The following is a 26,961-nucleotide window of genomic DNA, read 5'->3' on the forward strand; positions in this document are numbered from 1 at the left end:
GTAAGAAATTCTTTCAAAAGGGTCAGAACCCTGACTGCATTTATGTTCTTTACCTGTGATTTTTTTTTTTTTTCACTGACTCAATGAATTTAGTTTCTCTGCTCCCTGGGAAGAGCCTATCATAGCAGAAACCTTACCTAATTCTTTGTTTTGCTACAATGTCTAACATGTTTTGGGCATTTAATGAATGTCTATGAATAGCACCTATCCATGGGGGGCTCTGAGTTCAATGTGATCACTTGCTGTTTCATATACAGACATATAATACAAAATAAGGGATTGCCTTTATTCTGTATGAAATCACAGATCAGCTCTTGAGAGGGCTTTCAGAGGTCATAAAGCTCAGCTCCTCATCTCCAGCCAGGACTGGGTTTGAACTGTAACAATCAGACTGGTGTCTCCCATGAACACCTCTGCCCAGATCCCTGGAGGGCCCTTCCCCAGCTCTGGCAGCCCAGCAGCCTAAACATGCCTCCCCCTCTCTGATGAGAGTCCCCTCCACCACTCTCCCTGATGCAACAGTGTGAATACAGCGGGGAAAGATACCAGTTATAGGCCGGGCAGAAGGAAACTGATCACAAATGAAAGTGAACCAAGTGGAGAATTATGGCAAAGGGCTGAGAGGCAGTGGGCCCATTCCCCCATAGTCAGAAACAAAAGCATGTACATTTTTAAGATCTTTTGGAGGCAGTTATGCATTCACCCACCAAAGGGACAGGTCAGAGCATCCACTGTGTTTCAGGCACTGAATCAGGCACTTAGGTTATAGGAGTGGCTATGAATATCAGAATAAGATATAGAACTATGGATAGAGGAAAAGGACATAAGAACAAATCTTGACCACAAGGAACATTGCGTTTAAAAATGATGACAATTAGGGGCGCCTGGGTGGCTCAGTCAGTTAAGCATCTGCCTTCGGCTCAGGTCATGATCCCAGGGTCCTGGGATCGAGCCCCGCATCGGGGTCCCTGCTCAGCGGGGAGCCTCTTCTCCCTCTCCCTCTGCTGCTCCCCCTGCTTGTGCACTCTTTCTGTCAAATAAATAAATAAAATCTTAAAAAAAACAATGACAATTAGAAAACAGTACTACAATTTAATGTTTATTCCCTCCCATATGTCAAAGAAGATGTACTAAATTCTAGCGGCTTGAACAAGATAGCCCTATCCCTCCCTACAGGATGTTTACTTTCCAGCAGGGGAACTACAGTTAACCCATAACTGTTTCTGATAATTATTCGAGTACTATCGTACTGATGGTACTGCATTTTGTTGGGATTAAATTATTTAATATATATAAAGCACTTTGAATACTGCCTGGTCTATAATAAGCAATATGAGTATCACACATCAAAGGCAGGGTGTGAACTGAGAGAAAACCTAGGGACTTAACCTGCTCTTGGGGATCAGAAAATTCCTCCTGGAGAAAATGACATTTAAGCAGAGATCTAAAGAACGGGCCTGGGTTAATCAGGCAAAGGTTGGTTGAAGACTGGGAAAGAGCCTTCCAGGCAGAGGAACTGGCGTTGTGGAGACACCAAGGGAGAAATAGCATGGAGTAGGAAAGTTGGCTGGAGTGCAGAAAGACAAGTGAACAGTGAGGGATGAAGCTGGAGAGGCCCTCAAGGAGCAGGTTGTATAGATCCCTGCAGGCTGGGTAGGGGGTGAGTCCAATCAGCCTCCTTGGAGCACTTCTAACCCTTCCTGTGCAACTGGCATCTTGTAATTCTCAGGACAGCTAGTTCAAAAGGGGTCCACTTTGGCTCAGGCCTCTCTTGATATGCTTACAGGACGGGCCCCAGAAGCTGAGTAGAATGTAGAATCTGCCTGGGGCAAAGTCATATCTAAAAGCCATGCTGTACCCAGTGCAAGATCTTCAGTCAAATAATCCAGGGTCTTTCCTATTAAAACTTGTTTATTTCCATCACCTGCAGAATGAAACTCCCAGACAACTAGAGAATTGAAAGACCTTGAAGTCAAGATCCAAGGACTATCACCTCCCAAATGAGGACTGGAGGGATTAACACTGTGGGGACCAGCACCCAAGGCACTGAAACAGGACTTGGAGAGAAAGAATTGTTCAAATGCCAAAGGTTAATGGGACCTTTCTGGGGAAAGACCTGAAGCAGCCCTAAAATGGGTAGCAGGCACAGTTTTGGGGATATGGAATCTTTCTCACACTAGCAAAGCCTCCTCAAAGCTAGGTCTACAAGTAGGAGATGGAGACCGAGTCTTCCGCTCTGGCTAATGCCACCTTCCCTGTCATCCTTGCTTATGGGGCTCTTACACCCTGCCAGGCCTGAGCCCAAGGTGCCAGTGCCACTGGGACTCCACTTTTCACTGACATTTGTCCCACCCAGAGGGCACCAGCAGCAGGCCAGCTTCCGGTGCCCACACACTCATGAGCCAGGACAAGTCGCCTGGCCACCCAGATGGCCAACATGCCCCAAGCAGGAGCACTTTGTTTTTTCCTCACAAGACATAAAAAGTTGTCCTTTCCTGAGGACAAACAGCACAGCCTCCCCTACCCCTACCTTTCTGAAGGAAGCTGCACTCAGGGTTTCCAGAGGGAACTCCCTTCTAAGGGACTAGCCCAAACACTTCTTGGGTGTCTAGGGGTGGCCAATCAGTGATTCGAAGGAGACTTTTCTGAATTCACCAGCATTGTGAAGTAGCCGGCACTACCTCAACAAAGAAGGAAAACATACACATCTATTTCATCTCACTGGCAGACCTTATGCAAAAGCTTTTAGAACAATTCTGCTCAAGGAGACAAGTTTTAGGACATTCATTTTCAACCTTGGTGGAACAAGGCCTGGATTTATCCTTCTGCCTTAAGCAACTAGAAACAAGCTGAATGTAGAAACCCAGATTTCAGTCATTGGATATTATGGCCAAGGCGGCATATCCCAGTCACCCCTAGGAGAAGGGAAATAAAGGGGTGAGGTCAGCGATCACCCCAGCTTACTGTTCAAAAAGAGTTTCCAGGCTTCTGTGCAGGGAACAGAGACCCAATAGCCGTCTCCTGAGCTGAGTTCAGAGGTCAGGGAGGTCGACACCACTGGAATCACAGGCCGAGTATCAGAGAGAAGGCAGCTACACAGAGGAAGAAGACTCTGGGGATGCACACGGATTTCCATGGAGTCTCCCCCTGGAAACTGACCAGGTGACCATATGTATGCATGTGAGACCAAAGCCCAGGAAAGGCCACCAGCATGACCCCTTTGGGTCATGACTAATCACTATTTTAGAATAGAGCCAGAAGTATACTTTTGCCACAGCTGCCAAACTGCCCAGAGGTTTCATTGAGCATAGATTTACCTTCAGCAGTTGGATCTTGGCATATCACACTACAGGAAAAGACAGGTTGTTGGAACTACTTTGATGTTGGATTTGGTGCCCCTAAGGAATGTACTATTAGGAACTGGATATATCAAGCAGGGAGCAGGACCTATGTGATTTTTTATGAAGTCTCTAAAGTGGTAAAATACATTAAAATCTCTCAAAAGCATCAAGAGAGGAAGAGCCCTGGAGGGTAATATGCATGTCAGTTCCTATGTACACCCAGTTTCTAAACCCTTAGAAGACACTGCTCAACCTAGACAGGAGGTTTATGGCAGATGTACCAAGAGGATGTGTGAACCTCCATCTTGGACAAATGCCATCTTGGAAAAATCTGCCATGATGACTGTCTTTTTTTTTTAAAGATTTTATTTATTTATTTGACAGAGAGAGATACGGCAAGAGAGGGAACACAAGCAGGCGGAGTGGGAGAGGGAGAAGCAGGCTTCCCGCGGAGCAGGGACCCCGATGCGTGGCTCGATCCCAGGATCCTGAGACCATGACCTGAGCCGAAGGCAGACACTTAACGACTGAGCCACCCAGGGGCCCCATAACGACTGTCTTTTTGAGCAGAATAGGACCTCCACTTCCATTCTTTGCTTTTGTTTAACCACACCCTTAATTATAGCCTAAGGGCACAATGTCCTTGATCTGCTCAGAAGATATGATTATCTCAAGTATTTCCTGCCAGGTGGTCTACCAGTACAAACTCCCCAGCCTCTGGGGCTATAAAAATAGGTCTTACGGGAAGTGGGGTTATAGAGATGTACTCATCCTGCAGCCACCCAAGACATGCTTCTGTCTATAAGGCCCCTTAATAAGCCATTTCTTGTTGAGAAATGGCCCTACATGGCCCTTTTCTTTGGTCTTATGGCTCCTCTGGTCTTTGGAGGTCATTTTGTCCTCCTTTTCATGGAGTTCCTTTTCATGGGACTGAGGACATCTATACTGTATGGACACCTGTGTAGGCAACGTGGCAAGCAGTGAAGCCCAGAGTAAGATCCCAAGAGTACCCACAACTACAGGAGATTTTATGAAGTGCAATGAAGTGCCTAGAAAGGAATTTTTAAGCTGTGACTCTACAGAGGCATTTAGATATTACACAACTGGCAGGTCCCTGAGGCAAAGCAGGATAATAATTTTTAAAGTCTACAAGTTCCTGCACAAAAGGTCACCTGTGACCTCAAAACTGCTAATGCCTCAGTACCTGTCGCCAAGGGCTTAACTTCACTTAAACAGCAGCTAGTCTTGCAGAGGCTATAAGAAAGTACATGTCAATTTTCTTTTCCATGAAACATGGGGCAGAGAAGACCCTGCACAAGTGTTGAAATTAGAGAAGCATCTCCAGGAGGCCTTGCAGAAGGGGGCATGGGATAGAGTTGAACAAAGGGTTTCAAGTAGCTCTCTTGACGTTAGACATGCCTTAACCCGAAATGGTGCTATGAAAGTTCACTTTGGGGGCTGGGTGGTCACTATTAGTCAAGGTAATTCTGGAAGAGGTAGAGAAAGAGCCAGTGACAGAGGTTCTCAAGTAAGGGGAGGGGTCAAGGGAAGCAGTAACTGAAGGTCCAGCTCTGGCCTCAGGGGTAAGAATTGATGTGGATGTCAGGGCATCATGGGGTGAATCCATAACCCTGAAGTCTTCGTGAGGGAGGGCAGCCAATTTTACAGTCCAAATAGGGCTTTCTAGGTATAGACCCTGCTATTTTGCTAAGGAACATGAGCACAAGCAAATCAGGACACAAGCTTCCAGTCTCTGTGGAGGCAGGTCTGAAGAAGAACACTGCATTTTAGAGGATTCAGACCTTCAGAGGAGATCCTTGCAGCTGCCTCTATGGCAACCAAGTTCAAAGGAGGTACCACTCAGCTCTTAAAGAGGCGCCTCCCAGAAAGCCCTGCGAGTCTGAGTGCAAATGCTTCTACTTTATGCAAGGTAGGTGCATTGGTTTCCTGTTGCTGCTGTAACAAATTCACACACACATAAGGAACTTAAAACAGTTCAAACTTATTATCTGATCATTTTGCAAATCAGAAGTCCAAAATCAGTCACACTGGGTTGAAGTCCAGCTGTCAGTGGGCTGGCTCCCTCTGGAGGCTCTGAAGTCAAAATCCCCCTCCTTGCCTCTTCCAGCTCATGGAGGGTGTCTGCATGCTTTGCTGTGGCCCCTTCCTCCATCTTCCCAGCCAGCAGTGTGACATCTTTGACTCTTCTCTGACTCTCAGGTGTCTGCTTCCTTTGTCACGTGGCCTTCGCAGACTCCGACCTTCCCACATCCCTCTTCTAAGGCCTCTTGTGATTACACTGGGCCCTCCCAAATAATCCAGGGTGATCTCTCCATACTAAGATCTTTAATCACAACAGCAAAGTGCTTTTTTGTCGACTATGGTAACATCTTTGCAAGTTCTGCTGATTAGAACTTGGAAACCTTTGGGGATGGTTGTGGGGCATCATACAACCTAGCACAGTAGGCAGAACAGAAGGATGCTGACCATAGACCCTTGGTGATTCTGAAGGACATGTCCTCCCGGAAGGATGTTGATAAACCAGAAGGGCCCGAGGTGGTAGCCACTATATTACTTTCAAGTAGAGGAGTTCAGAAAACAGTTCCTTGAGAGACGACCTTCTTTATGGATGACGGCAACCCTAGACAGGGAAGGAAACCTATGGCAACACAGGGCAGAGGGAAGTGCATTGCTGCCTGTGCCAGACATCGGTGTTCAGGGGTAACTCAGCATTCTATTTAACAGAGTGGGAGAGCACCGCATTGTTTCTATTATGATGATAATTATTAAGAAATTCCTAAAGTGCACTTCTGGGGTGAGGAGCTTCCTTTAGCTCTGTGGGAGATAGATGCTGGCATAAAACCCACGACTGTGAATAAAGACAACCGGAACTTAAATTGGGTCTAGGAAACCACACCCATCCATCGAGCCAAAACTCATTTCCAGACTCACTCTCTTTACTTCAAAAAAAAAAAAGGCTGCTAGCCTAGAAGGCTTGAAAACAGCCACTCCAGGACAGGGACTAGTGGACAATGACTGACTTCATGGCAGGAAGTCAGTGCTGGGCTAGAAGAGCCTTGTGTAGGTGGCTCTGATGAGGATATCCAAAACTCTGCTTTATGCCCAGAGTCATTTACAGTGATTCTGGAGTGGTAGACAAGGAGGAGCAATGCCCAGAACCCCTTCAAAACAGGACAGGCTGCCCAGCTGCAGGAGTGTGCTTAGCAGATGTGCCAGAGCTGCCAGCTTCTTCAGGGTCAGCCACAGCGGCTAAGAGCCACCTCGCTCAAGGTCATGCCCTGCCTGGAACAGTCTACATGCAATGAAAGTAAAAGAAGGTCTAAACCCATAACCACTTTAGATGGCAGTGGAACACTCTGCAAGGCAGGATTTTCTCCAGAGCTTCCTACTATCTTGACCAAGGCTTCCTTGAACCCTCCCTCTGCCCAACTCTGCTTTGTCTCCCTTCCCTTAATAGCTGTTGATCCCTAATAAATAGCTTGCACCCAAAACAGTACGTGGTTTAGTGCTGTTGAAATAAAAGTCACCTGGTCTCAGAGAAGCGTGAGCAGGTTCTGTAAGACCTGAAATTGGGAGCACAGATGTACCTGAGTGACCTGAGGCTCAGTGACACGAAAGGGCATTATCCTGAGGGGAAAATAAATCTAGATGTGGAATGTTCAGTCAAACCCCAGCATCCAGGGAAAATATAGTTGTGGCAGTGTGTGCCACGATGGCAAGCTCCTTGGGACCAGCCACCTGGCATGGTGGTATGCTTTGAAGGAAAACGACTGAGTGTGTACTCATGAACTCAGAAGGTAGTAACCTTGCAGACCAGACATTCACCCCCCACTGCAGGGCTAGCAGGATTTCAACTGGTGAAGCCTCCTAGCACAGACAAGAGTTGTTCTTAGCAGTGACAACATACTGCAGCCAGAGAAATGGCAGAAGGCTGGGAGGGTACTCCTCTTCTCTCTCTGCCTGGCATTTGAGAGAACTGTTTCCTTCCTTCATTCCTCTGTTGGACCAAGTGTGTTCCTAGGGTCTTGGATAATTCAGGAGGCTGCACCTTTTAAAGAGCGAGGCCCTACTTCCTATTAAAGTTGGCACGAGGGTTCTTAGGTAACGAATTTAAAATATAAAAGAGATGAAGATGTATTTGTAACCAAAAATGATAGCACAGGTCATAAGGATATCATTTGATATTCAAATTAACACTATCACTAATGTATAATATGAAATTAATACTAACCCTTAGAGCCTTCATTTCCCAGGTGTAGAAGAGAACTTGTCATTTGATTTTCTCTCAATATAAGAGAAATTCAAGAAATATGGGTCATAAGTATACAGAGTGGGGCAGTGGGCAGACTGGAGTTAAAATTCTTCAGAACAGGGGGTTAGAAACTGGAGGAAGACAAACCTTTGGTTTCAGATGAATGACTCTGGGGGCCCCCTCCTCTCCTTCTCATGTCCTGGCAGCAGGTTGATTACAGCAGACCATGGGGCATATTTCTCCATGGAATAAATTTAGGAGCTCCGAGATTTTGTGTAGGCTGCTACTCCTGCTCATAAGTTGTAATTAATTAAACTTACAAAGAAGAATGTGTGTCATTAGCCTGCATTCCTGTGCCCCTAACACAAAAATATGAAAATCATGGTGATAACTTCAATATTATCCCTCTAAGGCAGGGGTTCAGGAAGTGTATTTCCCCGTGAAGTAGAAGTTTGGGGATCTTTCAGTTGAGGTTGTGGCTGTGGGAGAGACACAGAAGTAAAGAAGAGTTTCTGCAAGAGAGTCCAAGCCATGGCATCTCATTGGGAAAGTAGATCAGACCCAAGCTGAAACTGAATCAATCACCACTCTAGAAGTGTGGGTCACACATGGCTCATGTAAATTTGGTGCAGACAACAGGATTGCTGCTCTTTCACCAGGGAATCTCTGTGGCCTAAAGACAATAAGAGCTATAGGTCTCTTGGGAGTTGGCTGGAGTACCCACTTCCTGTTTGAGGCAAGTAGCTCGCAACATCTATACTAATTAGTGGCAGTCAGTTTTAAGACATGTCACAAGCAATTTGTTGGTAATAATAAAGTAGCAAATATTGCCAATGATTGCTTTCTTTATAAATTAGATTAATGTGTTAAGACTTCTTTGGTTGTTAATTGAGAGATAGCCAAATTGAATTTGTTTGGGTAAGAAGAGAACTTAGAGCAAGCTCTAAGTAACTTACAGGAGCAGGGTGCAGCTGGGTGTCAACCAGGAACTGAACCCATTGCTTATGTTTATTCCACCTTTCAGATCTACTCTTCTCCGTATGTTGGATTCATTCTCATTGTAGGGCAGTCCTCTACATGGCAGGAAACCCAGCAACAGATAGTTCACAAACTTCATATATCACGTTTTTTGCCAGCAGAGCATCTTGAAACTCTGTTTCAAGTTTCATTTTGGACATCTCTAAGAAACTATTTCCATCTGTATGTATTTAGGTCATTCAGCCATGACAAACTGTGGCCAAGGTATGTCGTATTCTTGTTCACCTGATTCCAACAAAAGTCCACACCTCCTAGATAGGCTATATCTATCAATCAAACCCAATGTCCAAGTTACTTAAGTAGCCATTAGGCTGGCCCAATCTTCCACCTCTCTCCAACACTCTCTATATTCTAGTCTGTAACTTACAGTCTGTCAGTAGAAATCCCCCTCCACCCTGAACACTTCCCTAGAACTGGTTTTCAGATTCTTCTCCTAACTGCCCTAGAAGATATCACCCCTCCAATCCGTCTCAAATGGAGACTGATTTTTGTCTCTTTCACTGTGCCCCAAATACCTCCGGGTCTATACTATTTCCTTTCTGTGGCTGCCTCCAAACCTCTTCCTTCCTACTCAAAATCCCTCCAAACCTTTGGAATCTGTCCATTAAACTGTATCTACACTTGTCCATCTTTGTTCCCCTCATTCATTGACCTACTGATCATTTCACTTCATTCATTAAAGGTTTGATCATTTGCTTCATTATCATCTTCTCTGCCTCCATTATCCAAATCTTTGAGGCCAATTCATCCAAAATCCTGCTGTTATGTTTGGGTTATATTTGAGCCAGCAGGGACCACATGGGGTATAGAGGACAAAGGAGAAGGGTAAGTTTTAAAAGATATTGAGTCCTCAGCACAGCCTTGAATTATGTATAATTGTTCTATAGATCGTGTAGGGAAGGGTATACTGAACAAAGAACAGTATGGGAAGCCTATCAGAGACTAGAAATAGCCTCATCTATTTCAAAAACAAAGTGATTTTGATTGACCAAGAAAGGGTAAGTAAAAAAGGTGAGGGAACACAACAGAGATTTAAATCAAAGAGGGCTATCTATGCCATATTTAAAGAGCATCTTTTTTACTTGTTTTTACAATGAAGGGTAGTTGAATGGTTTAGCACCTGCGCATGTCTTGATCACAGTGTTTTGCACATTATACAACAATTTGCTTCTCAGTCTCTCTCCTTTGACTATGAACTCATGAGGGTGTCTTATCCATCTCTACATCTTATCCATCTCTATAACTCCTTTATCTAACAGCACACACATAGTGGGTGCTCCATGTTTACTGAATGAAAGAGTCAACTTGTGAGATACCTGAAGATTTACTGTTCATAGAATTATTTATAAAGAAAAATGTAATGAAAAACATACGCCAAGTTGCAGATAATTACCTTATAGACAAACTTTAGAAACACAGCCAATCCACAGCCCCGGGTATAAGATTTTGTGACTTTGACAATTTTTAAGCCTACTCTAAAGAACATGATTAAACTGCCTTGTGTTGAGTTTGTGAACAGGGCTAATACTTTACATGGTTTTATGGGTTTACAGGCTGCAAAGTGCTTTTCAGGTACATTATTTTATTAAATCCTTTCCATCAAGTTTGAGAGAATGAGAGGTAGGTCTTGTTATTATCCTTACAGTGAAGAAAGTAAGGCAAAGATTTTAAGCCCTTTGGCCAAGATCATATAATAAATAAGTGGTAGGGGCTGAACTTAAACTGGAATCTTTGGTTCCAAGTACAGTGATCTCTCCATTGCTTTGCACTGCCTCTAGATTACAGCAAGGACGTCTGACACTGGAGAAAGTGTAAGTAACAAGTGAGGTTGTTATATGGCACCACTATAAAAAAATCCAAGGTAAAAGCCATCTGTGCTAATAAGTGTGTGAATTGCCTACAAAACCTGGCAATACTTTTATCCTGTTACTGTGTATGCTATTGGTCAGATCCTTGTATTATGCCTGGTCTGAATCTGACTCTTTCAAGAGAGATGTGCAGAAATGTAAAAGGGATTCAGTCTATTGTATCTGATCTAGGAGAGAATATTATAGGGAGGATTATGTTCACCATCTCCACAGAGGGCATAGCCTCACAGGAAATTAGCAAGTCGCAACAACACAAATATAGGTTAGACCAAAGAAAAAACTTACTGATTGTGAGGACTATGAGATGCAGGGAATATGTTTTCAAAGCAGGATATGAAACCTCTATCACTACAGATTTTAAGAATAGGAGAAATTTTGTTCAGAATACATTGAAAAGCCTGGAAACTGAAGAATATACAAAATTGGCTCTGCTTCTATCTCCTCTGGGGTGGAATTTGGCAATGGTAACCTTGGGACTTACCTGACCTTTTCCTTTTCATTTTTCTCCCCCTCCCACCTATGTAGTTGCTTTACTACAAGTAAATTTGTTTTGCTCTCTGTATATTTTAAAACATGTGAAGTATGATCTAGGTTTATATTCCCAAAGAAAATCTGCTTTCTGAAACGTATCCCCTGTGGGTGATACCACAGGTGAAAACAGAAAACAGAAAGAAACTAAACCACCTATCTCTTTTCTATCTTGGTTCCTCACCAAACCCATAACCATGTTAGAAATATCACACCATAGTTTCAACAGGGGTGTTATCTTTTCACTTTTTACCAATTGCTTTATTCTATACTCTTTCCCAGATCCAAAGTGATTCTATTTTTCTGTCTTCTTATTTAAAATATACACGTATACGTATGCATGTGTGTATATCTGTAGTTCTTTAATGTTTTTCTCCTTGTATCATGTGCACTGTTGTTAGGGTCTATGTGACAGCTATCCAAAATGACACAATTTTTCATTATCCTGCATCTATCCCCCCTTGAGCTGTGTGACTCATAGACCTTCCACTTTGAATCTGGACTCAGCCTTGGGACTCCATTGGCTTATGGGATGTCAGCAAATGTGATGCAAGCAGAGGCTTTAGAAGTGTTGGGCCTGGGGGTTTGTCCTCTCTTGCCACTCTCTTTGAACTCTGTAACCACCCTATGAAGAAGAGGCTGGCCTGCTGAAGAATGAGAGGCCACACACAGCAATAAGCAAAGATAAGCCACTCTACTGGCAGTCCTTTTAGAACAATTGGCTTGCCAACTGCTCAACGGGGGCTTGAGTCCCCTCTAGATCATCCAGACCCTGGCCAACTCACCCATTGACCTCAGTCTTAGGAGAGTCCAACAGAGATAAACCAAGAGTACGTTAGCCTAGACCAAAATAACCATCAGCCAATCTGCAGAACCATTAATTAAATATGTTGTTGTTTTAAATCATGCAGTTTTAGGATGTTTTGTTACATGGCTATAGGTAACTGATAGAGTCTGTAAACTTAGAGATGGCAGGATTTGTTGTGAACCTCCTCCCTTTTGAGTTGATTTTGTTCACTTTAGGAAAAAAAAACAAAAAACTAAAAATTAAAAGTACATACAGAAACTGATGAATCAAACAGCCATGGACAAAACACTGAGATTTTAATGTTGCATATTTTTCAGTTAATTTAATATAGGGAAAATTATATATCCAAGTCAATCTCTCCCCAAGCCCATTCTCCTTCTTACCTCCTTTTAGCAATTACTCTCATAAATTTGGTTATATATTTCCTCTGTCCAAGGTTTTCCACTTTTATTAAAAATATATGCATGTGTGTGTATGCTTCTTTTAGATAAGAATGTGTTCTTTATTCAATGAGACTAATGCATATTAACTTATATACAAATTTCCTACATATATTGATTTTATTTTTTCATCTTCCATTAATGGACATTTGGTATTGCTTTCAACATTAAAAACTATGTGTCTAGGGGCACGTGGGTGGCTCAGTCATTAAGTGTCTGCCTTCGGCTCAGGTCATGATCCTAGGGTCCTGGGATCAAGCCCTGCGTTGGGCTTCCTGCTCAGCGGGAAGCCTGCTTCTCCCTCTCCCACTCCCCCTGCTTGTGTTCCCTCTTTCATTGTGTATCTCTCTGTCAAATAAATAAATAAAATCTTTTAAAAAATAATAATAAAAAACTATGTGTCTATAAAGACTCCTGTACGTATTTCCTTGTACTCATAGGAGGATATTAACTAGAAAGTCATTGAATCACATATTGATATTTAGTGATATTGAATCTTCTTTTTTTTTTCATTTTAAAGTATCATTGTTAATAGGACATACACATGGTATAGAATTCAAATTCTACAAAGGGATATGAGGAGAAAAATATAAAACTTCCCTCCCTCCCCTATCCACTAGCTATCCTGGTTACCTCCTTGAAGCCAATTATTACCAGTTTCTTGTATATCACGTGAGAAGTTTTCTTTAAATGTATGAACATGCAAGTGCCCATATTCTATCAGTCACTCTTAAGAAATTTAACCAGGTTCTTCTTGGTTTAAGTGTGAGTTATTAAATTTTCTGAGTAATACTTGTACCAGTTATCACATACTTGCTTCTCGTGTCCAAATCCAGCCTTCATGGCCTCCTCTGCAGTAATGGATCTGGACCCTGTAAATACCTTTCCCTTCTCAGCAGGCACAAGGTTTCTCAATTTTACAAGAAATTGCCAACCCTCCAAAATAACAAAAATAATTTAAATTTAATCAGCACTGCATGAGTTTCAATTTCCTTACATGAAACAAATACTTGATTTTTTTTTTTCAGGCAAAGATGGGTTTGAGGATTAATCAGAAAATTATATAAAGACAACTGTGTACAAATGACTTAAATATAATAAATGTTAATATATTTTTATACCAGGCAGGTGAAAATAGTGTTAAGGGAGGTCACTGAAAGGAGGTGACCACCAGCAGATCTTGAGCTGTCTTTGCCCTCTGCCTACAAGGGCAGGTTTCAGATTTCATCTGAGATGTTCCTGAGCAGGGTGGGAACCAACAAATAGTATCTTGTTTTACTTGCATTTTATTGATTACTGATAAGATACAGCATTTCTTTGTATGTTCATTAGTCATACAGATTTTTCTTTCCTTTGAATTTCCTGTATATATCATTTGCACATTTTTCTATTGTGCTTGTCTTTTTCTTATTGCTTTTTAAAAAATTCTTTATAAGGATATTTATCTCTCATTTTTTATAAGTGTTGCAAATATATCCTTCAGCTTGGTTTTTGCTCTTTTTTTTTTTTTTTTTGGTCTGGAGTATATTAGCCATACAGAAATTTGCATTGTGATATAAATTAGTGTAATCAATCTTTTTATGTAATACATGGACTTCTTTTTTGTTTCACTCTTTGTTTAAAAAATGATTACCTCTATCAAGTTCAAAAGATATTTACATATGTGTTCTTTAATAATTTTGTGGATTTGCATTAAATCCATGTGGAACTGAGTTTTGGGTTGAATGAGGAAGAGAGCATGCATTATTCTATATGGAAAGAAAATTATTCTTATGCATTTTAAACCATTTCTGTTTTCCATATTGATTTTTAAAACCATCTCTATTAAATAACAAGAATTTTAAAATGCTTGGCTGTAGTTCTAGATTTTCTGTTCTGCTCTGTTGATTTTTTGGTCTCTTCCTGCATCAATACCACATCTTTTAATCACTATAAATTTAAAGTAAATGTTGACAAATGGTAATATGAGTCTTTCCACTTTGTTCTTATTTTGTAGAGCTGTCTTGGTTATTCCCATTCATTTAGTATCTATTTTAGATACAATGTTTTAAATCTCACAAAAAGTCCTTTGAGATTATGATTATAATTTCATTGCATTTAAAGATTAAACTGGAAGGATTATATATTTATAATATTGAATTTTCCTATCAGAATAATGACTATCTTTCTATTTATGGTCTTCTTTAAAGCTTTTCATGAGTTTTGTATTCCTTTCCATAATAGTTTGCACGTCTTTTGTTAAAGTTTCCTAAAGGACCTTTTATAATTTTTTGTTCTTATTGCAAATAAGGTTTTTCTTTTCTGTTACATTTTTTATGATCATTCCTGTGAAAGATGAATAGTCTTTAAAATACTCAGATTATGTCTAGCAACTCTACTGTACTTTTGTTTATAATCATTTTGGGATTTCTATGTATGTAATCACGTTTTAAATAAATCAACAAGAATTTCAATGCTCCCTTTCTAGTTTTAAAATATCTTTTCTTTTTCTTTCTTGTTTTGTTATTGTTTAGGATCGCCAATAAAATACTTAATACTCATTCATATACCAAATACATATTGAGAACCTATGATATCACAGACTCTGTTTAGATGCTTGTAATAAACAGTATACAGAACAGAAAAAATATTTCTTCTCTTATGTTCCCCACATACTAATAAGAGACAAAGATTTATATATTACATATATATATTACATTATATATCTCTGTGTACACACACACACACACACACACATATCATCTTAAATAATGATAAGTGCTATAAGAAAAATATAAACCAGGATTACAGGGTATTGGCTGCAGAAGGCACCAGCTGCAATTTTAAATGGGAATATCAAGGCAGGCCTTAATTAAGTGATATTTGAGGAAAGCCTTGAAGGAGGTAAAAGGGTTCACCTTGCAAACATTTGTGGGAAGAACAATCTAGGTACGGGGAAATTCTCAGACAAGGTTCAAAGCAGTGGGGAAGGTGAAAAATAAGAAGTAATTGAATTTTGGGTTTTCTGTTGGATTGAATGTGATTTTTGAGAGAAAACAAGCCATCAAGAAAGATTCTAAAGTTTGCAGCCTAAACAGCCAGAAAGATAAATGTCCTCTCAACTGGGACGGGAAAGACAGAGGTTAAATAGGTTAGGGGGGAGACAAGACTCTAACTTCAGACTAGGAAAGCTTGAGATGTGGATTAGACATCCAAGAAGAGATGTTGACATAAGAATTTGATATTCAATCTGAAGTTTATAAGAGAGTTCTGGCTGGAGACATTGGCAAATAGAAAGTATTTAAAGTCAGGGGACTAGATGAAATCATTAAAACTGAGGACTGAGGCCTGGAGCATTCTAAAGTTTGGAGATTGTAGAGAAGACAAGGAACCAGGAAAGGTGAGGGAGAAAGAACAGCTAGTTAGGGGGAAAACCGACACTATGGTATCCTAGAAACTAAATAAAGAATGTGTAACAAGGAAGAGAGAGTGGTTAGTAGTGTCAAATGTTGTATAGAGAAGTGAAATATGATGGATCGAATACATAACCATTAAATGTAGTAATATGGAGGTCATCAGTAACCTTGATGAGTTCATTTCCAATAGGGACAAACATTCTTTGAGAGATTTAAAGAGAAAATGGAGAGAGGAATCTGACATCGTGAGTATAGATAATTCTTCTGAGTTTTGTTGTAAAGAAGAGCAGAAAATTGAGCCTATAGCCTGAAGAAGGAGGAAACAGAGAGAGAGAGCACACTTGTGTGAGACAGTTATAGAGGGAAACAAAAAGAGAAACAAAGAGACACAGAAATGGGACAAATAGCATGTTTCTATGCTGGGATGGAAAATATCCAATAGCAAGAGAAAAATAAATGATGTTGGAGATAAAGGGAATTGTAGAAGTGATGTCCTTGAGCATGTGAAAGGTAATGAGTTTGAGTATCTACCTGCAGAGATTAGTTTTGATAGTGTTAATAAGGAATTTCTAATCAAGTCATGGATATGTCCTTTCATTCTACTTTGCTAAGAGCTTGTTTTAATCATAACTGAGCATTAAATTGCATATTATTCTCAGAGACCTATTTAGATGTCCGCAGTATTTTCCTTCTTTTATTAATGTGGTATATTACTAGCTTGTTTTATGTTGAATATCTTTGCATACATGGGATAAATATTACTTAGTCATGATGTATCTTTATGCACTTTATTTTCAATATTTTAAGAATATTACTTCTATGTTTATAAGTTATATAAGCTTATAATTTTCATATGGCCACTGTTTAACTTTTGGTCAATATTACACTAATATTTAAAATGATTTGGCTAAGACAGGGATTTCTTAAAATTATTTTTTAAAAGACATGGATTATCTACTTCTTTCTTGAGGATTTGGTGAAATCTATAAAATTATTTACAACTGATCCCTTTCTAGGGAGAAAATTTAGACTATTGACCCAATTCCCTCATGATTTTTGGCATATTCAGATTTTCTACTTCTTCTGGAGTCAATTTTTTATTATTTCTATATGCTTCATATTTTTCTTTTCTTTTTTTTTTTAATGGTGGAAATAGTTGTTCATAGTATTGTCCTAACTACATCTGTAAGTATGTCACCTTTTCCCATCTATGTTGTCTTGGAAGATCCTTATTTGCATATACTATTTTAATAATTAATCATCTCGGGGTACCTGGGTGGTTCAGTCAGTTAAGTGTCTGCCTTCAGCTCAGGTCATGATCCCAGGGTCCTGAGATAGTGCCCCACATCAGACTCCCTGCTCAGTGGGGAGTCTGCTTCTCCCTCTGCCTCTGCTGCTCCCTCTGCTTGTGCTCTCTTCCTCTGTCAAATAAATAAATAAAAATCTTAAAAAAAAATAAAAATTAATCTTAATGTTTAAAAGTTTAAGATTAATGTAAAAATTAATCTTAATGTTTAAAATTAATGTTTAATAATTAATTAACATTTATTTTTACTTAGATGTATGTAAGAAGAAATAACATGCAAATGACTTTTCTAAGTCCAAGAAAACCTACACATTTAAGTTTAATTCTTAAAGGGTTTTTGAACACTTAATCAGTATACATGCTTTGCAAGATTTATGAGTAAATTCAACCTTCATAACAAACACCAAGTGAGTCAATAAAATTTCTTATAACTGACAACTGAAACAAATATTGTACTGATCATAAACTTGAAGTTATAAAGATGAACCATTTCAGTGAGAATCTCTTAGGAGAATTTCTTATAAATAAACTAGCCAGAAAAGCAATTTTATGGCAAAATAAAATAAAATTATACACAAGCTGGCTAAAAAGCAGTTGTATCTACAATCACTCTACTTGAAATTTCTCATTATTTAACATTGAAACTAGCAGCCTATGATTTTTTCAAATTTTAACTAAGGCTGAGGCAATGTACTAAGGGCTCAGAATTTTCTATTTCTACTGTCCCTCTTTTTTGAAGCTTTGCAATAAGTTTTATGTTGTGTTATTATAATTTATATAATCAGCTTTTGGTTTTGTTGAAAATCTCTGTAGACTCATCTAGGCTTTTTTCTATATCAATCATGCTTGCTTTTATTTTTATTATTTCCTTAATTTGTTCTGTGTTTTATTTTTCTTAGTGCAGATTTCTGTTTGAATCCATAACTCATCAATGAGTAACTCAAGTTTCAGATTTTCTTATTTTTTAAATTTGTGTGTTTAAAGCTATAAAATTGCATTTAAAGCTATAAAGTTTCCTCCGATTACTTACTTTAGCTGCAACCTGCAATTTGGATATATAAAGCTTTCTTTGTCTCTCATTTCTAGATATGTTATGAGCCTACTGTGATTTATTTTTTTAATTCATGAGTTACATAGAAATATGTTTTACGTTGCCAAATATATGGTGGAAGGTAATTGAGAATGTATTTTTGTTGATAATATTGCATTGTGGTCAAGAAACTCAGTCTTCATATCTTTTAAACTTGTAATAAATGTATAACTATACATATAAAACTTCTTGATAATGGTGGCCTGATATAACATGATTTCAGCTCTAAAGGGAAAAAAAGCTCTTTGCTTCTGCCCTCTGCCTTGGTGTTTTCTTATAAGGCTCTTGTCTTTGAGTTGCAGAGGGGAAATGAAGAATAACATAAGTCCCTCTGGGGAAAGGAGGGGATGTGGGATGAACTTCAGTCTCAGCCAAAGGATCCAGGGTTGTCTCCAAGGATATTTCAGGCAGAGCCGACAACTGTTAGCAGGTGGCTCAAAAATGAATCTGGGACTAAGTTGGATTTGGATTGTGCAGCAAGAACCATGGACCTCCCAGCAAGTCCTATCTTTTCAGTTCCTTTTCTTCTTTCCTTAGGGCTACTCCACTGAATTTTCCCTTATAAGCAAACCAAAAAGTGCCACTTGCTGAGCCAATTCACCTGTTTAACAGGATGTCTCTTTCTCCTGCCTCATTGCAAAATGGAAACCAGCTCGGTAAAGCATTATTTGCATTGCTTTGCATCTCTCCTCATTTCACTTTCTTTTACCATACCCTCACTGACCTGGGTTTGCAACACTTAAATAAAGTCAACACTTTAATGCTTAATCCAGGTTCTGTTGTCTAGGAGTACCAGACAAAGGCAATTGAAACTGCAAGTGAAATCTGCAGAGCATGCCCTTCAGATTGTTTCTGAGTTGGAATGTCTACCTGTCTAGAAGCAATATAGACTTTATTGCTGGTAGTTACTGGTATGATACACTCTGGCATGGTGTAGCTTTGCAATTGATCTAAGCTTTTATTGCTGTTGATTGGGATAAAATGTAGTTACAACTCAAGGCATGGGAAGGGCATGTTTCAAGGTCACATATAATGGGAACCATGAGCATTACAAGTCTTGTGGAGTAGGTGGGTGATTGTGATGCCACTAGAGACTGAAAAAATAACAGGCTGAAGGACAGTATCTCACCTCCTAAAACTAGAGAGTCTCTTTGGTAGCTTTAAAGGGGACTCTTATGTTCTGAAGTCTCAGAGTAGACTAAGTTGAAAACAGACCCCAAATCTTAATGTTAAGTAACCAAGTTGTAAAGAAGACTAAACATGCAGCCACAGAAGTCTTCCACTATCAATGTAAATGCCAGTGTCATGACAATGAAAGATGGGATCTAGAGATGTCAGATAAGGTCATATTTACACATAAACCTAAAGATATTGAATTTTCAAGTTTTCCTGAACATTCTTGACGGGAAAATTCTTAAGAGGAAAACAATTCCCTTTCTCCTGACAAAAACATATCCTCCCTTTACTGCGAAACCATGTGATAATCTTGTATAAAGAATAAGCTTCACTGGATGCTTTTACTTTCCACAAGATCCCTCCTCATTGTGTTCTCCAGACTGATAATAAAAGCACATATTAAAGAAATAGGGGGAGACAAACTTTTCTCCTGGAAGATGTAGTCTACATACCAAAAGGATTTCAGGATCTGGCAATGTGTATGGCAGTAACCTGAGGAACACACATGAAAGTAGTAGATCTTGGAGGTATTAGAACAAGGTTGATAAACTATCAAGCAGTATAGTAGAAAATTCACTAAACTGGGGTTATTTTCCCACAATTCAGGAGTCAATATTTTGGCAAAGACTTCTGGAATAAAACCTACATTAATTGGCTAGATTAGCTTCGTGAAACCTGGACTCAATAATGACCTGCACAAAAGTATGTAGATATGTCAGTTTTAAAGAAGAGATAAGGACACAGGGAGATGGGATGTTGGAGTGAATTTGTTATGTGTGGCCATAGATCCTACCATCTGACTATATTCTCCTGGAGGGTCGAGGGGACGGATATTTCACTAGGGCAGTAAGGAATACATTGGTGATGGGTGCATGCGCATTGCTGAGAAGATAAGTCACAGCTATCTTCTGAAGGTTATGGTAGATTGTGAGTGTTGCTACCTTTGAACTGGCCTTTTTCCTATCAATATCAATAATGGGAACATAAAATGGCAAAAGCCTCATGGAAGTACATAACCATCATAAGCAAGGTAAATGTAATTGCTGCATTAGGCAGTAAGCCTGCCTTAACCCACAATATAGGGAGGTAGTAGCTAATAGAGAATGGTGTTTTTAAGGGTAATACAGAAGGATAGAAGACTAAGGTATTACTCCAGAGAGATAGCAAGTAGCAGATTGATGTTAACTATCACAATAGTAAATCATAGCCCTTGCCTCCTTATCAGATCTAAGTTGGCTCTCAGAATCAGAACTCACTGATTAAAGACAAGGCTATGTCCACATCAGGAACAGCCCTGCTACTCTGTTATAAGTACTTTCAGTAAATATTGCTCCGATTCATTCTTTCCCCAAAAATCTTTAAGGAAAGTCCTCTTTATGCAGTGGGGAAAAAAGTATTTCTAGAATTGTTAGTTATTGAGTCTGAACTTACATCTGGAATGGAGAAAAACAACAACAGTGACCCTACAATTAGGTTGAGGGATCCTGGAAGTCAGTTGATAAATAGATTTTGGCCTGAGATTATCTTAATTGTGGTTTCACTAAGTCAGCAGAGTCATCCTGTGGTTATTTTCTTGAATCCCAAATGAATAATTGGGAATAGATATTTTTAGCATCTAGCAGACCCTTTGCTTTGGTTTCCTGATCTGTGGGTATTATGGTATGTACTATTAAGTATTCCTCCTCACCCCATTGCCAAGAAGAAATATTGCATTGCTTGAGAAAATAGATGTATCCTTATCACAACTGAAGACATAAAAATATGCAAGGGGGATAGTCACTATCATACCTTTTTATCTGTGTGACCCTGAAAAATGGATTGTGGCAGATGGTTGTAGAATAAAAGAGAACTTAATGAGATGGGAGTCAAATCCCAGCTGTCTCAAGTGTCATCTTTACTGAGAAGATTAACACAGTTAATTCTGTACCAATTCTGCTACTTGGTATGTGGGTAATAATTTGGAAAATGCTATTTTCTGCTGTCTTAATTTTTGATAATGAAAAGGATCAAAAGCAGTTAGCTTTTACATGGCAAGGAAAGCAATATACCTTACTGACCCGCTTTTGTTAAATAGTAATATAGTCAGCTCACAGAGACCTTCATTGTCCTGAAATTCTGTGAATCATCAAGCTGATGAGCAGGGAGTCACATGGAGGACCCTAGAGACATGCTTCTCATATGATCTGTGGCAAATGTCAGTTTAAAAAGTTTTTGTTGTCTTTTTGTTTTGCTTTATTTTAATTTCTAATTATTCATAAACCAGTAGTTTTGTAAAATACAGGACCAAAAGCTTGGATGTTGTAGAAATGTCTGTCAGAATGATATATAAAATTGTCCAATCACTCTCAGTTTCTGGACTTATTAAGTCATCTTCTGGATTGGTTAATTTATCTTTTGGGTTTGAGGATCATATTTTGAGTAGCACCACTCTAAATGCCTGAATAAGACATGTGTGTGTAAGACACACACACATATATACCCATCTACATATATAATATATGTTTTTATTTGTCTGTTTATATATGTGTATGTATGTATATGTACACACACAAATGCATATGCACCAATCATAGAAAAAAGAAATCAAATAATTGAAGAAACTCAGAAGCATGGCATATCAATGAATATCTTAGCTGTCCTGTGGTCTGAGATATGCTGTGACACTGTAAAATATAAGTTGCTGCATTTCATACCTCCTTCAACCAAACAAGAGGCATAGCACTTGGTTGTTCTCTTTGGATTTTAGAAGTAAAATATACTCCATTTGGGAATATTGCTTCAGAGTATTTCCTGAATCATTCATAGACTGTCATAAAAAGGGTTTCAGTAGTTTTCAGACTCTAGTACATGCTGTTCTTCCCCTTGGGCCATATAACTCAGGTGCTAGAAGACCCATAGTGGATAAGGATGCTATATGAAATTTTGCTGAACTTCAACGGAAGTCACAGAGAAGACAACCAAATTTTTGGTACAAAGCCACGACTTCTCTATCAGAGAACTATTTTCAACCTGAAAAACAGCTTCTAGTGAGATACTGGGGCATAGTAGATACTGGGCTCCTGATTGTAGAAAAGGAATGACTCTAACCTAAAATGTTAGAGGAGTAAGCCCAAACATAGAGGCATATTTCAAGATCATCCTGAGTTACATCTGTTAGCATTCCACTGGTCAAAGAAAGTCAGAAAATTAATCTAAATGCAAGGGGCAGGAAAGTATATTCTCCCCACTCGGAGGTCAAAGAAACTCACACAACCAGGTAAAACTTCAATGGAATTGGGATGTATGGAGGTGGAGTTGGAGAGTGATTTCTTAACAATAACACAATCTGTCACACCCACTAAACTATTAAGCTGGGCAGGCTGATCAGAAATCCATCATGGAATGGAAGTGGCATGTTTGAGAATAAGCTCAAACAGATCCAGGAGGTACAAATATGTTATGTGAAATGCAGATGTTGTCTGCATTTTCTATCCTCCTTTCCCTCAACCTATACTTAAAACTTCATTTTGAGGTAAGCAGTTTCCTTTGACTAATTGACTGAAAAGGAAAGAAATTTGACCTGATTCCTAGATGTGTCAACACAAAATGTTAGCACTAAAAGGAAATGAACTACTGCTTCATGGTCTCAAAGGGGTGATGGACAGTAGTAAAAGCAAATCCTTTTGGGATAGAGTTAATCATCCATCTTGTAGAGTGTGAGAAGAAAAGATATAGACTGACTTCTGACAAAATGGCCTGCCTGATTCACCAGAGGTTTGAAGGGAGTAAGACCAGGAGAATACCGATGAGGAGATCTGGGGAAGAATTATGTGGATGGATCTCTGGGGGTAGGACAAAGTGTGGAGGTCTTTTTGTCTCATGTCAGTGCCTCGTAGAGCATATGCCTTGTGGAGTAGCTGCTCAATAACCAGCTGAAGAGGGTGACTTCTTTAGCAGATGTCTGTCAGCTTCTCTTCTCAGCTACCTGATACGTGGCCAGTGTGCCGTGGTGGCAGAGATGAGGCTCTGAATGCATCCAGCAATCTAAGCTTGTCTTCACCAAGACCTTTCTGGCTATTGCCACTGATAGCAGCAGAAATGGACATGTGACATTACTCCTTGGGGTACCTATCAGCCATTTGGCAGAATCTATCCCATTGGACTGTTTCTATCATGAAGGAGTATAAGTTTGCTTTTATGAGAATAAATATAGATACGTACATGTGCCTCTACCATCACAATCATCCAAGGCTTACAGAATACCTCATTAGGACACATGCTACCATATCACAGTGCTTCACACTGAAGGGCCCTTTAACAGCAAAGGAGATTTGACAATAGTCCCGTGACCACAGGGTCCACTGCTCGTATCTATACCATTACCTGGAAGCAGCCAGCCTGAACTAACAGTGAAGCAGCTGCCCACTGAAGTCTCAGCTGAGGTCCAGCAGCGTGGTTTATGCCTCCAGGACTTGGCATGTGTGTTCAACCAACTACCAGGGTATGGTTCTGCATTTCCAAAACCTAGAATGCGTGGGTATAGGAAATAAGATTGGAACTAGAAATGGTTCGGCTCACTGTCACACCTAGCGGCTCAGTCACGGAGTTTCAGCTTTCTGTTTCATCAACCTTGAGCTATGCTGAGGTGGAAATCCCAGCTCACCGGGTGTGGAGAAGGCTGCCAGGGGATACATTAACTGTTCCACTGAACTAGAAGCTACAACTGTCACCTTGTAAATTCACCTTCTCATGTGAGCCGATAAGCAGGCAAAGAAAGGAGCTAATGTAACTGGTGGAATTAATAGGTCTTGTTTGTCATGAAGAGCTAGAATTGGTACTATATGATAAGGTAAATGAGCAATTACTTCACTAGGGTGTCTCTTAGAACTTCCAGACTTAATAATAACTGCCAAAGAGTGATTATGGCAACCACAAACCAAAAAGTATAGGGAAACAGTTGGTTGAGATACCTGTGGGGATCTGTGTCTGGATCACCCTACCAGACATGTAACCCTGACCAACCTAACTGCTTTCCAAGAGTGAAAGACATGTAGAATTGCTGGCAGAGGAGAGAGATGAGAGACATCAACTGCAGGCTTGGGGCCAGGTCCTGCAGCTTCAGCACTGTTTTTTATATCATTAACCCTCTTTGCTTAAGTGTTGCAAGAGCTCACATTTGGCTATAATTTGAATGAGACTCTGTGAGCAGTTAGACTCATGCCCCAACTCCCTGTCCTTTGGGGAAGGCGTGAAGGTGTCATTTTCTCCCAACACACACATGTACACATGCACATACAGTAGAGGTCCTACACTGTAGGGAAGAAGGTGAATGTAATGGGTAGGCACCCTTCCTGCCTCTACTACCACCCTCCTACCTCCTACCAAGCCCTGCTCCCTGGCCACACAGCTGTTTGTTTGTTTGTTTTTCCTATAGTTCATAGCTAGTAGTAATACTTCCAAACTTGGATGAAACACCACACTGCATGGCATAGGATCCCATATCCCAAGTAGCTGCCAAAGGGGTCAGATGATACAACCCAGAGGTACAGGAGGCTTTACACCACACAGAACACTTTAACTAATGGAAATCAGGGGAGGAAGTGCAGCTGGGAAAATAAATCCCCCTCTTCTCTCTCTCCCACGGACTGTCCCAAGGCGTAGTTCTTCCAAGGAAACCATCTAGAGAAAGCCCACATGTTGAGCAGCAGCAACTGCTAACTGACCTGCTTTGCCTCCTCCCTGCTGGGATCACTGTGAGGTGGTAGCTGGTATGGTAAAGCATCCTTTTGTTTTGCTTTTGAGGTCTCTTATCATTGCACTTCCTTTCTCCTCATCTGTGCTACCCTGCGCCAGCACTACCCAAATGAAGCATCAGCAGTTCCTCTCTTCTAAGGAATCCTGAGTAGGAGATGAGCTTTCCTCTGTAGACACACATTCTAATTTTTCTCCTCTCCCAACAAGTAAGATACCCCTTTTTCTATCTGGAAGCATCTTTCCTTGAGCAGTAAAATCTGTCCTTTATTTGCCCCCTTGGTCTTGCAACTATTCCCATTGTCGCCTGCATTATCTTCCCTGCACTTCCTGAGTCCTCATCAGATTACAGACACTCCAATATTTCCCACTCTCTCAAATCTGTCCCTTCTCCTCACTGCCTTCAACAGCTACTACTTATTTTTCATAAAGATGTGGCAAAACTCACTGAAGTCTGTTGTCTTGGCTTCCTCTTCAGCTATTATTTCTTTAACATAAACCAGGATTTTTCCTTACTGCTTCCACTCATTAAAACTGCACTTCTGTACTCTTCCTCTTAAAAACTAACCGCCCCCCCCCCCCGACCAAACATATCAGTCCAGCCTCTATGTTAATCTTGTTACACCTTTTGGCAGCATTTGACCCAGCTGATCACTGCTTCCTTGAAATACATTTTTATTTGGTTTCTGTCCCTCTCTGTCCCCTTCCGACCTCAGTGGTAGCTCATTCTAATTCTCCTTTACTTGATTATATACTTGTTCCCAATCTCTAAAGGTTGGATTTCAGACCTCTTTTCTTCCTTAGCTATAATTTCTTCCTAGCGACTTTTTTTCAGACTCTGGCTTTAAATCTCATCTATATCCTGATGGCTGCCAAATTTGTGTCTCCAGCTCCAATTTCCCCTGAAGCTCTAGGCTCATATATTCAGTGACTCGACATCTGGATGTCCAAGAGAAACCTCAGATGCATCACGCATGCACATGGAAACGTGCGCGCACACACACACACACACACACACACACAATGGCATATCACTCATCTTCCAGTTGTTCAGAAAGGACAATTGGAGGCATCCTTGATTTCTTGATTATTCTTTCTCTGTCATACCAACACGTCAGCAAGTGCTTTCAGACTTTTCTTAAACATGAATCCTAGATCCAGTGTTTCTAATGATCTTCACAGATAGCACCTAGGAGAAGTCACTGACATGTCTAGCCAGGATGACTGCAACAGTTTTCCAACAGGCCTTCCTTCTTCCTTTCTTATAATGTAATCTTCACATAGCAACCAAAAATGTTACTTTAAAAATGTGGGGGATGGGTCAGCCCAGTGATGGGTATTAAGGAAGGCATGTATGGCAATGAGCACTGGGTGTTATATGCAAATAAAGAATCATGGAACTCTACATCAAAAACGAATGAATTACTGTATGATGACTAACATAACATAATAAAAAAAAAATGTGAATCAGACCATGTCAGAGTTCACAAACTTCCATGATTTCTCAACCTGCTTAGGCAAAAAATAAATAAATAAAAAGTTTTTAATTACATTTACAAGGTCTTACATAACCAGGCCTCTGGCTATCTCTGTGATTTCATCTGCTACCTCTCTATCTTACTCACACAGATCTCGCTTGACTTCTGTGTTATTTCTCCAACACCCAATCATGTGCTTACCCCAGGACCTTTGTACCTGCTATTTCAGCTGTCTGGAGTGCTCTTTTCTAAGACCTTTGTGGCTTGCTCCTTCACAACAGTCACATCTCTGCTTGCTCTATCTCCTTTAGGCTATTTTATGTTTCCTCATAGCAGTTATCACTAACTGACAAGTTATTACATATTTACTTAAATATTTTCTGTCTTTCCCATTAGAAAATGAGGTCCACAAAGGTAAGGATAATGTTTTATTAATCATTATATCACAGCATTTAAAAGACTACTTGGCTCATAGTTGGTATTCAGTAAG

The sequence above is a fragment of the Callorhinus ursinus genome, unplaced genomic scaffold (assembly GCF_003265705.2).
Source record: "Callorhinus ursinus isolate GAN/ISIS: 27379988/994484 unplaced genomic scaffold, GSC_fseal_2.0 scaffold19, whole genome shotgun sequence".
Taxonomy (NCBI): domain Eukaryota; kingdom Metazoa; phylum Chordata; class Mammalia; order Carnivora; family Otariidae; genus Callorhinus; species Callorhinus ursinus.